Raw genomic sequence first — 14,597 nt, 5'->3', positions numbered from 1 at the left:
TGTAGGGTAAACATTTGAATTTGAGTATGTCAAATTTAGGCGAAAATACCAAAAAAACGCCCTGAGCTTAATTAAGCCCCAGTAACCTACCCCAGGTAATAATTGGTTCAATGGGAACTGTGAGTCACAAAATAACTATATTCTGCTTTGTCATTCTCCTGGATCTCCACACTCTTCTTCAGCTGGAAGGTCACATCATGATTTGGTGTGATTCCTGTGGATTCATCCTCATATTCAGGCAGAGATGTGCAATATTTCTTAATAATCAGTGTCACGTCTTTGAAGAAGCTGGTGGTCATACAGATGAGTTTCAGCTTGGATCTGTGACTAATATATCAATCACTAATAATTCTCTCTATGACAGTGGCAGAGCATTAAACCAACACATTTACCCACAGCCATTTCTGAGCTCCTTGTTTGCAAATTCTCTGAATATCTTGAGCCAGTCCACACACTCTTTCTCCAGGTAGGCTTTGGTGTACTGGTTTAGGATCGGCACATTATCCCATTTCCTCTTAATTGGTAGAGCTGCATCAACTGAGGTGACCCACTGACTGAGACTCTTTAATATCAAAAGAGAAAGTACTCTCCATCATAAATGAACTCATAAATGCCTTTGGAAAACTTCCCTGTTTGTCAATTTCACAACCAATTCTCCTCTGAAGAACATGAAGATCTGAAACAAACACAAATTGGCATGTTTATGAGTGGACAGTGTTTCCTTATCGTTTACACAAAGTACAAAGCCACAAACACAAAATGCAGAACTACAGATCTCAAGCAAACGCAAACTCTGCATTCAAAACTGTTTTAACTCTTTCCATTTTTTTGCACTAATGTCACACACGTGTCATATAAATACATCTGTCTAATAACTAACAACAAATTGATAACCCCAACACTACTATGAAAATCCCATCAGTGGCTTTATTGTTTACACCTTTTGCCTTTATGTCTTTTACAGTGTTGCACCATAGCTGTTTGTAAAAGATTGCAACAATAGAGTGTCAAAAATAGTGTCATTGACAGTGTAATTTTCTGTTTTGTGTGTAACACTGTCCATATCCAACAGGATTGGGAGTCACCAATTGGTGTAAAGAGCTTGGCATTGTCTTGGTGTTGCTTTTCAAAGGGATTTTAGGGTGCTCCAAAGGTTACGTTTCTCAAGATATTTTAATTTTGAACATTGTGCCTAATGTAGAGAATGGAGTGTAGTGTTTAGCAAAAAAGTGTGATATAGAATTTAAAAAAACTGAGCGTAAAGTATAGGCAGGGCCGTTTCTAGCCAATTTGACACCCTAGGCGAGATCCCTGTATGAATAAACTGTATGAATGTTCCTCACCTGATTCATTGCGTCTCGTGCGGTTCATTAGAATATTATGACTCAAATGAAACCACATGTTTCTTGAACTTTCTTGATTGGGTGCCTTTTTCCCAGTAATCATCCTCAGGGGATTAAATAGTAATGTAATATTTATTTGATAAATGTTTTATGTGTGTATACATTTATCAAATAAATATTACATTACTATTTAATCATTACCATTTATTTACTTTAATATATTGTGCTAGTGTATCATTTACTACATTAACACAAAATTAACACAAAAAATACATTATATACTGCCTACTATATATTTTTTTACAAGTAGTATCTGACACACTTCATTTTCATCACATGACGTTATTACAGATGAACAGCTCCAATATGGCGCTACAAAGTTTTAGATCTAAATACGGAAGAATATCCACAAACTGCATTTTTATTCTACTTTCACATTGTCTATACAAGTAAAGCGACATGTTACAGGGGTTAAAGCAAAAAAAATCCTGAGCCTGAACTTTTTTCCAGGGGCGGACACATGCACAGGGTTATTTGGCAAACAAAAAAAGAAAATGATGTAAATGGTCCAAGAACTGGTAACTTAAACAGGGTTCATACAGATACTGTAAAATAAAATTCCAGGACTTTCAAGGACTTGCACTACTTTTTTTGGTTTTCAAGGACTAAAATCAGATCTCACTTGTTAATCAATATTGTTATTATCTTTCAAATTCTAATAAATAAAAGAATAAAACAAAATGGTACAAATAAAGTGCAGCACATGCAATGACTGTGGCAACTTTAACATTTGAAAAATAGAAGTGAAAAACAGACTTTAATATGACTATATTTATATATAAAGTAACAATGAGGCAATAATAATTGGCCTCAAATAAAGTATCAAAACCAAGTACATGGTTTTATTGAACAACACTGTTAAACACATAATGTAATATGCCTATATCCTCCTGACTACCAGCTATGGAGTTTTATCCTCTGTAGAGGACATAATGTTTTAGTGATTTCTCTGAGACGTTACACATCTCAGGAAAATGTTATGGGGTTTCAAATCAAAATATGAGCTTTGATGTCTGTTATGAAACAGGACATCATTTTCATACATGTCCACTGTAGAGGACACCAGGACTTAAAGCATGTTTATTACACATTTTGGGAGACACAACAAATGAATAGAGAAAAAATTATGTATCAATATTCCTATTAAATATTATATATTATTATGAAAATCTTGCTAATTATTGCTCCCATTATTGCACTTATTTGTTCATTCTATGTTGCCCCAAAAACACATTAAAATGCAAGCTAGATACAGTTTATAGATACATTGTATATAATGGAAACACTCGTTTATGGCCATTTTACACACATTTTGCATGATTAATGTCTTTTTATTTTTTTAAAAACAGGACTTTTTAAAGTCCCGATGTCCTCTACAGAGCATAAGATGGCATAAGATATGAATAAAATATCATTTTTCAAAAATGTTTTTTTTCACAATTTTTTTTATGCTCTAAACAATGTAATGACATGACAAAATACTAAATTCGGCCTGGTGATATTTCATGTGATTCAACAACATTTCAATCCATTTAATTTTAATATTTGGCCACATGCAAAGTCAGAAACGTTTATTTTGAAATCGCGATGTACAATAAATCGCATATTTAGAAATATGTTGATGTATTCTCCTGTGTTGGCATAGGTTTAAATGATTTACGGTACAAATCAAGTGAGTTTTCCCAGATGAACGTTAATTAAGCAACCCAAACTCACCGCATATGCGGAGGAAGAGTTTAGCCCCTTTTACACATACAGTCTTTATTGGTAAATTACCGTTAAGAGATCATGTGTGAACATGACCCTTTCAAAAATCCCGGTAACTTTGTACTGGCAATCATATCGTTCGTATGGAGATGGCTTGATTACTCTTGAGCTGTTTACAAAGCTCCGCTGCTTTTTTAAATAGCTTTTCTATGTAAATATGATGCTAGATGGAAATCTTTGACCATTGTACTTCGTAGCATTTTCAATATGTCGCGCTCGAGACCCAGGCTTCTTTTCCATTCATCAGCTAATCTGCGTCTCGTGTTTATAAGAGCAAAAACTTCTGATTGGCTTATAAACCAATCAGTTTATAAGTTATGTTTATAAACAGTTTATATGTTAGTTTGTTTGAGAGTGAAAGCTGTGTTCCTCTCATACATTGGTAGGCATTGGCTAGTAATGTTAGTTTGGTTGAGAGTGAAAGCTGTGTTCCTCTCATACGTTGGTAGGCGAACTCATGAACTCGAAAGTGATATCAACAAGTGTTTTTAAATGTAGGACGACTTTTTTTCCTGCAGCCAAACGCCGCACGCCGGAGATCTTTAAGCCCGGCATCCTGCATTCTATCATCCAGTTCTGTTTGGAAATATTTCTCTGTTCCTCACTATTGTAATAGTCGATCTGTCTGTCATCTAGCAGTGAAATCATAGATGCCCAGCAGATCGACGATTTGGACAAACCCATACAGCGAGTGTTTCTCTGCAATGAAAAGAAATATAATTTCATCAAGAACATTTCATGGGTTTAAATGTGAGTAAAGTGAAGGAGAAAGCAGGTAAAACATAATGTGTGAGAAGCTCATTAAACAGTTTTTTTTTTAATTGTGATTTATTTTACAATTATTTATTTTAATCTACCATTTTTATGATTTAATTATTTTATTAATTTAATTTAACGATTTCATTATTAACTTTTCATTAAACTCATAAACCCCCATCAGTTCCTTCACAAACACCAGTTTGGGAAATCTTGATGTAATATAGGCTAATGTTTAATGCACTTCATGTTGTTAATAACAACAAACAAACAAAACAATAAATTACTCGCTCCATACAGAATGGAAATTATCATTGTGGCAGTTGTGCAAAGTGTAACAATACGTGTAAAACATCCTTTTTTTGTCATCCGAGAACTGGAAAAAATACAGAATTAACTCTGTTATTACTTGTGCGTCTACAAATGTTGTTTATCTGATTCATTGTCCTTGCGGTCTGGGGTAGGCTATGCCGGCAAAACATCATGTCAACTAAAACAAAGAATTAGAAAACATAAGAGTTCTATCCGAAGAAAAGATCTTAATTACACTGTAGCGGCCCATTTTCTGACTTTGAAAATCACTTAGTCTCTTCTTTGTTATATAAAAAGTGAATGTGCCAACAAGGGAATGTGGAAATTCTTTTACAGAGACGTGTCATTTTGGATTGTTTCTCTTCAGACGTTATCACCAATGGGCATGAATGATGAAGCACTGTTTAATGTGATGTGGTTTTCTTTTCTTTTTCTTCTCATTGTTTATGTTTATGGTATATGTATTTTTTCTATGTATTCTTTTTATGTGACGAGGCAGGTTTAATAATGCATTACATCATTGATTTTGATTGTTAAAGATGTGTCCACATATTGCAGTGATTGGTCATGTGCTGTTTTAAATTGGATTGTCAGAATTCTTTGTATATGCCTGATGAAGGTCATGGACCAAAACGTTGTGAAATAATACATTTTGATAAAGTGTGGATAGTGTGCGAGATTTATTCTTTTTTGTTCTGAAGTTGGACATTTTTTGGTTATTTTTGCACATATCGATTACTTACTGGTGTGCGAGGGTGATGGAAAATATTTTCTTACTCTTTGTATTGTTTTGTATTCCTAAATCAATGTGATAAACGAGTTAGGTCAAAAGTAATCTAAAATGAGTCGGATTATATTACCTAAAATGTGTAATGCAATGGATTACATTACTAACTACAATTTTTGTTCTGTAATTTAGAATCAGTAACAGATTATAATTTGTATGTAATCTATCCAGCTCTGATTATAATTAAGAAAATTTTAACAAAACATTCACATGTTCAGGGTTCTGTGATGTGGTTAATTGTCACATGACCTGTTTTCATTGTTTTAATGACTTAATACTATTAGACATTTTTGATTGTTGTAATTTTTATTCATGCTGATGTTACTGTATATGTAGTATATGCAATATAAATAAATAAATAATAATAATAAAAAACTGGTATAAATTCTGAAATCTTCAATTGAGAAGCTGTTGTTTTCAAGAACAGGGAAGATGCCTGATCTTATACGTGTTATATGCGTTCAGTATCTTCTAGACCAGTGGTTCCCAACCCTGGTCCTGGAGGCACCCCAACACTGCACATTTTGCATGTCTCCTTTCTCTGACACACCAATTTCAGGTCTTGGAGTCTCTACTAATGAGCTGATGACCTGAATCAGGTGTGTTTGATTAAGGAGACATGCAAAACGTGCAGTGTTGGGGTGCCTCCAGGACCAGGGTTGGGAACCACTGTTCTAGACTATGTTGCTGTTGTTTTTTATAATGTGTAGTATGATAATAAAAAATGCAATAAATTAAATTATATATTAAAAAGAAAAAACACTTTATTGCAGCACTACATATTAAATAGCACCAATGGGTATCAGCCCAAACAGGCCTGCATCAGGAAGTCAGACAACAGAGATAAGTATCTATACATACAACTTATATGTATATATAAAGTTACAATTAAACAACAATGGAGAAAAAACAAGGAGTGAACATTTGCTCTGTACATAGGTTTCTCGTTGTTTCAGCCTATGATATTCAATGACACTTGTTCTATACCTATTACCCTACTGTCAGTTCCATGTTTGGTTTGTTTGTGTAATGTTTCACTATTGGGGTAATTAATGTTTTCCATGTATATTGCATATCTGTGTTCTGCTACTGTCTCTCAGTGTCCTCTAAGAGAGACCTATATAAAACATTCGCAAGGACATTCCAATGTAAAAGATCTAACAATATTTTCATTATGTTTGCGAATACCAGTCTCTGAACAAATGACACATCAGTTTAACAGAAAAAATAAAGGCATAGTCACTTAAAAAAAAAATTCAATTTATATTGTTTTCTCAGTAGTAATTCAACTTTCGTGATGGCAAAGCACTGCACTGTGTAACCCATTGTGTATCCCTAACGCTGCATTGCAAAACATATGATGTAAAATGTATGTGGTGTATAGTACAGTATGTTGGGACAGGTGTGCCAGAACTGCAACAGAAACGGTAACATGTAGATGGTTTCTTTTTAAGCAAAACTGAACAAAATATCATTATTTGCAAGAAGTGTGCAGAAAGACAATAGTGACAAAGAGTGGCACAACCATCTATTTCATGTGTTCTTGTGAAATGCTTGCGTCATTTTTCCCAGCTGCACAGTATGAAATGTATTTTGTGAATTACATTGCTCTAAAGAAACTTTCAGAATGCACTTTTTATACCCATGTTGCACTCTTGTTTCATATGTTACATGTACATGTCAATTTACTAAGTGGTCATTAGGTGTACAAAATTAACTGTGTTTGCATTAATTATTTTGAATGTGCTTTAAAACAATAGCTGTTCAATAGCTCTCTTCTTTGGGTTCCTGGCCCAGCTTCCTTTGTAAATACTCATCTATTGGTTTGTCACCACTGGAGGCCTCACACTGGAAAACAGACAGAAATGGTTATGTTATTTATCACTGGGAGGTGTTAAATATGAAAACAAGTCATATTTCCGGGTGAGTTGTACAATATCCCAATTGAAATCAGTGGATTTCCAGTATTCCCCAATGTAGATCACTCTGATGTGTAGGGAACCTTAACAAAATCGCTACCCATATCCTGGCACTATAGACCTTGGTCAGAGGTACATTTCCCAAAAGCATCTATGGTCACAAGTTATGTCATTACCAATAGAGTTTAATGGGACTTGCAACTCATCGAACTCATCTCAGGTTAGTAACAGTGTTGTAAATACAACCTAACCACTGATTTCTAGTCGTGTCCATTTTTGGAAGACCAAACAAAGTACTTTCGCTTTCACCATGAAACACAGCGTCACACACGGTGGCCTAGAGTGAGTAAAGGGCCGGCTTGAGTGAGCAGAGGCGGCAGGCTTGAGAAAGGCATGTGACGACCAATGAGTAGAGGCATGGACCCGGAAACAGCAGTCCTTACATCATAACTTAACAAGAGGATTCTCCCAAAGCTGTCAAACTGACATCAACAGAGCCAGAACGCCATTCCAGAGCGGAAACAAAATTATGCTTCTTGATGAATTATGACGTCAAACAATTTTTTTTGTCTGTACTGTAACTGTATTTTTTCAGTGTATTGACTTCCACGGTTTAACTGTTCACCACAAGACTAGTAATGAGCACAAAAAAAGTAAGTAGGGCCTTTTTTGATTTCATTACGATTGACGAATCATTTTCAATACTATTGGCAAAGCTTCCACATACTGTATACTGCCATATAGATATTTTAATATCTCCAAAAAAAAATTGTTCATCCATTTTTTTCAAGGCAATCATTATTTCAAGCTTTAAGTGGTTTAATCCAAGTCTTCTAAAAAGACACAGTCGCTTTATATAATGAACAGATTTTAATGTAGGCTTTTATGTACATACATATAAACATTGATCAATTACCATTACAAAAATCTAAATCTTAAACTTTTGCTCACTCTGTGTATGTGTGTCTTTAAAATAGGGTAACTTTGTTGCAAAAGCTTACAGCAAAAGCAAGCATGATTTCAAATTTGATTTCAAACGGAATTGAATTTACAAAAAAGGACAAGTACACAGTCAGTAATAAAATGATAAAACAAATGACCTCAATTCAGTTGAGATACTCGAAATATGACAATACTGAATTTTCACAGGCAGTGTTTTAAGAGCCATATATGTTGTTTATTTAGATAAATGGAACATCAGATGGCTTTGACCTGTAATATCTGTACAATGTAGTGATGCAGTTAGGCAGACTAGGATATTTATACAAATCAGACAAATCCCATTCCAAAACATTTCTATGATAAATTTACATTGTAAAGAAATTAAAGTTCCATCTTTGATTGTTGAAAGACTTTCTTGTGCATTTCACTTACAGCCAATAAAATTTCCACTAGGATTTTCATTGGTCAGGCAGGGGATCTATTCTGATAACTTTTGACAAAGTTTAATCCAGGAGCAAAGTGAAATCATTTCTACTTTAAAAGCACGGAGAGATCGTGATTGCACACAGTCTGAGTGCGCACAAGCAATATCGGAGTGAGAGGACAGGCAATAAATTTGTGTAAGTTAGGCCTATTTGAGAGCTCGCATCCAGTTTTCTGTGATTACATGACTGTGTTCTCATATTACAATAAAGTGCTCGCCACAAATGATTCAAATTATGCGGAATACCTGCAATCCCACGCGGACATTCTGTAATCGCCAGGAGGCGGAGTCGGATGCGTGTCAAGCTCTTTGGAGAGGAGAGAGAGACGCCACTTGCATTGGTGTATATTCGGTAGACACTGTGGAAAATAAGTGATAGAACCGTGTCAGATATTTCAGTATCAGTATCAAAATATAGATATTTATGATAACACTACCATGTAGTTTGTTTCTCCAAACTTTGAGTCCATAAATAACGCTGAGCTCCCTCACTGTCTGATCATCTCTTCACCTGCTGCAGCTGCAGCGGCGGCTTTTCCTGGTTCAGATATCAGGGCTGTTATTGGTCCGTTTACGGATATCTTTATTGGCTACTGAAGTGCCGTCAAAGGTTTGAATATCAATTCTAATTGTGGGCGTACTCGGTAACGAACTATGATTTAAAAATAACGAAGTAGATACATTTTGCTTAATTTGTCCTTAAGTACAAGTAAAAGTACAGCTTTAAAAATATTAAAAGTAACGAAGTAGATTATTTTGCTTAATTTGTACTTAAGTACAGGTAAAAGTACAGCTTTAAAAATATACTCAAAAAAGTACAAGTACCCGAAAAAACTACTTAATTACAGTAACGTGAGTAGTTGTAATTCGTTACCTCCACCACTGCTATCTACTAGTTCAATACCCCATTAAAATGCTAAGCATTTTGCTGTCCTTGACTCAAAATGGTGGAATCAGCTTGACTTAAGCAGAATAGTCCCTGTCTTCAATGTAGTTGACAACTGCAGTCCCAAACATAAATACAAAGTTGTGGAAAAAAGAATTGTGTCTAAACAGCACTGACATTCCATTAAAAATATAATTACCTTTTGGAGAATGGGCTCCACTGAGCTTGTGGCACTGCTGTCTGATGTTTCACTACCAGTGTCTTGTCCTGTAGGAGAAACTACAATTCATTGTATAAATTAACCTGTTAAATAAGGATTCACCAACATTCCAGGCAAATAAATGATCCAGTGATGCATTTTTTTTAATCTGAAAAGCTGTTCTCACATCTTAGTGTTGGTGCTGACTATCCTCAGACAAAATATTTAGTACACATTTAACAAAGGTGAATAAATATCTAAACAGGAGTCATGTTCAGAGTCCAGAGAGTTAGTGTCTGTTTAACTGTGTCATTAATAAAAATAAATCAACAATCTGTACAGTAATTAGATATTGGAAATTTCTCTTCTTCAGATGTTGATAAGTCTGTGCTTTTCAAAACTAAAAGGTGTGAGACATTTAAAAAAAAAAAAATTCTTTGCACTAATGTGTCTGCTCATTGAGGGTCAGAGTCAGGGTCGTAGGTGGGGTTTGCGGGGCCCTGGTGCAGGTTGTACCTGTGGGCCCTGTTTGAAATTGTGTAAATAGCACAAATAAATAAATAGAACAAAGATACAAATTAAACAATGTTAAAGTTTTTTCAAGTTTATAGGTATCCAGGTACCAAAACCAAATAATTAAATGTAAAATATCATTGCATAGTCTTCACTGTATAAATTAAATATAGATTAATTCTTGTTAAAACTACAAATTAATTTAGTCAAGAGCATGATGATTTTCTATCATTTAATTTCTTGGATATTTTTCTTACAAAAACACATGGATTCGCTACAGAAGGCCTTTATTCACCCCCCCGAGCCGTGTGAGGCATGTTTTAGTATGGATGGATGTGCTTTATTTGACTTCTTTTGGACTGTTGAACACAAAACACCCACCCACTGCCATAAAGCTTGGAATAGCCAGGACAATTTTTAATGTAACTCCAACTGGATTCGTCTGAAAGAATAAAGTCATATACACCTAGGATGCCTTGAGGGTGAGTAAAAAATGGACTAATTTTCATTTTTGGGTGAACTAACCCTTCAATGCTGTATTTTACGAATGCACTGGTGAAACTCAGTACTTGTTTTTGGCACCATGTCCTGAAGGTACTCCTGTGTGCCATTTTGATTTACTTTAAAAATTTACGTTTTCTAAGTCCTCCTAGACCGGTGGTTTGATTTTTAATTAGATCATCTTAAGACCACGCTGACAAGAAGTTATGGATTTCATGTCAATAGACACTCATTTACTGCATTAATACATTTACTGGAATGATGCCAAAAGGCATCAGAGACTGTATCTCTGCAAAGTTTTGACATACTGACACCAAACTTTATGTATGTCATTGTCACCTCACACAGAACACACCACATCAATTTAAAATTGGTCAAAAGTTTTAAACCATTAAATCATATTATAAGTGATTGCATTTATGATTTTCAATTTTTTTTGTTAAATTTCTTAAAATATCTTTAATTACTCATTGCTGCAGTTACTAAGTAATTAGTAATTGCTCGGTGTCAAGCTATACTCCAAATTTTGCCTCTGGTGTGCTTGGCACCTTAATTGCTGCTTGCAGCTGTATTTTAGTAATATATTTTTCATTAAAGCAATAACTCACTCAAAATTTTAAATATTGTCATGTTATTTCAAACCTGTATGTTGTATTTTTCCCCCAGTGGAACTCAAAAGCAGACTTTTAGGGGTAAATATTTGGGTAAATTATTCATTCTCTACACTGCTTGTCCTATGTAAAGTCACAGGAATGCTGGAGTCTATCCCAATGTCTCAAGCCATTACGATTAAAAACCAAAAACAAGAATGTGTGGATCATCCTTAATTAGTGACTACTCACCATTAATCCCTTTCTTTTTTATGATGTAAAGTTTGTAAACCACAAAAGCAACAAATGCCAGCAGAAGGAAACCTCCAATCCCTGCTGCAATCATAACTATGACAGTGTCTGGTGGGCAGTTCTGGCATTTTCCATCTATAAAAATCCACAAAATAGAGGAAAATGGAAATTCACAACTTAAATTTCTTTTTAATTCATCAAGTGATGCTTCTGTATGTATGTGTAACTGCTTTGATTACCCCATTTGATGATAATTGGTTCTGTAAGGGTTCTGTGGGACACAAAACAATCATATTCTGCTTTTCCATCCTTCTGAATCTCCACACTGTTCTTTATCTGGAAGGTTTCATTAGGGTTTGATCTGATTTCTGTGGATTTAATCTCATTTTCAGGCAGAGATGTGCGATATTTCCTAATGGTCATCATCATGTCTTTGGCGTAGAAGCCGGTGGCCATACAGGTGAGTTTCAGTTTGGATTCATCACTGGATTTCCTTGCAAACACATGAACATCTGGAGGAGCCGAAAAACACAGGAATTTGTTTATCAATCATCTGCATATAAACAACAAATATCAATACTGTACATTTACTCACAAGCTTTTCTGAGCTCGTCACCATATTCTCTGAATTTCTTGAGCCAGTCCACACACTCTTTCTCCAGGTAGCCTGCTGTGCGTTGTTTTAAGATCGGCACATTATTCCATTTCCACTTGGTTATTAAATTAGTGTCAACTGGGGCGACCCACTGGGACTCTTTATAATCAAAAGACAGCAAGTCCTCTCCATCATAGCAGTACTCATTAATGCGTTTTGATTCATCTCCCTGCTGATCAACTTCACAACCATGTCTCCACTGAAGAACATGAAGATCTGAAATGGAGATGAATCAAAATGTTGGTAAGAAAAAAAATCATGAAAATATAATATGATGAATTTATTTAGGTTGAAGTTAAAGTGTAAGAATGTTCCTCACCTGATTCATTTTGTTTCATGCATTTCATCAGAGAGTCGATATTCTCATCAATCCACTGTTTTTTGTTCTTTCTCGACTGGGTGCCTTTTTCCCAGTAATCCTCCGGCAGTTACTCCTTCATCCAGGTCTGTTTAGGAATATGTCTCTGTTCCACACTATTGTAATAGTCGATCTGTATGTCATCTAGCAGAGCCATAGCAGTGAACTGATAGATGCCCGGCCGATCGACAGGTTTGGATAAACCCGTGTAAATGTAATACAGTGAGTGTTTCTCTGCAATGAAGAGCAATAGAATATGAATTAAACAACTATTCACTGTTTTAAATGTGATAAAATGTTACATTCCTGAAGGAGAAAACAGTTAAAACATATGAAGTCTCAAGTTTCAGCAACACAAAGAACCAAATATACTGAATCTTATCATATGGATCTAGACCTGTTCTCTGGGAGACCTAACCTAAATTTTGATCAACATGGCAGCAGCCTAGTTACCAACACCTTTATTTATTATATGTGATTTCAGATTTTGACTAGAATATACTGAATATTCATGGACATCATCTGTATCTGGGCGGAAGTGGTTGAAGCACGACTGAATTAATACAGAGAGAGTTTACGTTTAGCAGTCAATGTTTATTCACTGACCTATAATAAAAAATATTCAAATATGTTCACCGTTCTGAATAAATACCCAACACTTAACGAACTATAACTTTGTGGAAAAATTGTTCAGTCTTCTCAAAATGTTTACAAGGAGTTGGTGTAAGGTGAAGTCAGCAAATCTGGCACACCTTTTGGTATTACATTTATTCTACCACTATTTATGCTTTAAACACATTCTAAAAGTTTTATTTATTTAATTTTTTTGTACATACAGAGGTTAAAAAATGTTAAGTGCCAATTTTATTCTTCAAACTTTTTGGGATACTGCATCTGGTAAAGTGAGTCACACAATGTATCTAGTTTGTGCTTAGATAATACAGTTTATTACAAGAGGACATAAAATCTCAAAAAAAGGACTAAAAAATAAAAGAATAAAAAATAGACATGAGGATTGTTAACACATAAACACTTAATGTTGATTTAATTAAAACACTTCAACAGATATAAAGAATTAATAAAGCACAACAAATCAAAAGAATTATAACACCCCAACAGAAGAACAAAAACAAAGAAGCAAAGATTATACAAAGAATATACTGTACTTCTGTTTAAGCACTTCAACAGAAGTACAGTATAGTATGTGCAGTATAAAAATACACATTGCCATATGATGTGCCTGCTTGTGTGTACTGAGTTTTGTTTTTCCAACTGTGTGTTTGTGTATGAAGTGTATGCATGCTTTCATATTTGTTTTTATGTAGTATGTGTGTGTGTAGCATGTTTCTTTCCCTTGTCTTCTGCAGTTTGTGACATTTGTGGACATCATTGCATAAAATTGAGTGGCCATGCCCCTATGATTTACATTTGACAAATCAAATGTTGCCATTGTTAAATTACTGTTATTACATTTCAAGACCACCCATTGCTATCAGTAATTTTCTTTTTAAATGAGCACTACATCAAAAGCTTATTCGTCCCATTTTAGCTGATGCCCCACTTTTGCTGACATTAGACATTCATTACTGCAGATAATTGAAGATGAGCAGACACAATTGTTCTGATAGCAAATTCTGCATAGTGGAAAATATTCTGCATTTTTTAAAGGTAAAAGTGCTTAAACCTTGTTTATAAACATAAATATGTATAATATGTATATGTATTCATATATATATAAATATGAATAATCAGATGAGTTAGTGAAAACCATTTTAAAGCTACACACAAGTTATTATAGTTGAATGCAACCATACAAAACTGAAATAAATGTATTTAGGCAACATTTTGTCATATTCACTTTCATTTAGTTTCAAACCTGTTTAACATATCTTTTCCAGAGTTAGAGTTGATTGGTTAACGGTTCTCGTGATCTCGCTCTGATTGGTCGGACTAACGGGCCAACGTCCTCGCGCAGCGTTTCAATTCATCGTCTCTGTCGTGTTAATCTGTCAGTAGCTTGAACAGTGTAAAACTCATATATCGCCTCTAGAATAATACCCTGAGACGATTTCATGCCGTGTTATGTGGGAAACGACGCTCACGGGCCGCGGTGGGAACGCGGCGGCATTTGCGTCGCGTGCGTCGCGGAGATGATGGACAGGTCGGATGTGTCGGTAAGAACCGTGTTATTTCGATCAATAAAAAACTACATTTGTGTTTATCGAGTGCCGCGGTGTGGCGACTCATGACTGACGACGTTCCCGCAGGCGGTG

At 35.0% G+C, this 14,597-nt stretch overlaps 2 pseudogenes; both read right to left on the bottom strand.

The window, feature by feature from the left end:
* The window catches only part of LOC107674473 (H-2 class I histocompatibility antigen, K-D alpha chain-like), a 9,224-nt pseudogene extending 2,553 nt beyond the window's left edge, over window positions 1-6,671 (bottom strand).
* LOC107674471 (zinc-alpha-2-glycoprotein-like) lies at window positions 5,835-14,398 on the bottom strand (annotated as a pseudogene).
* Window positions 14,399-14,597: the final 199 nt, after the last annotated feature.

The sequence above is a fragment of the Sinocyclocheilus anshuiensis genome, unplaced genomic scaffold (assembly GCF_001515605.1).
Source record: "Sinocyclocheilus anshuiensis isolate Anshui unplaced genomic scaffold, SAMN03320099.WGS_v1.1 scaffold1073, whole genome shotgun sequence".
NCBI lineage: Eukaryota > Metazoa > Chordata > Actinopteri > Cypriniformes > Cyprinidae > Sinocyclocheilus > Sinocyclocheilus anshuiensis.
The sequence above is the reverse complement of the archived record's forward strand: the minus strand, read 5'-3'. Positions and strand labels throughout refer to the sequence as shown.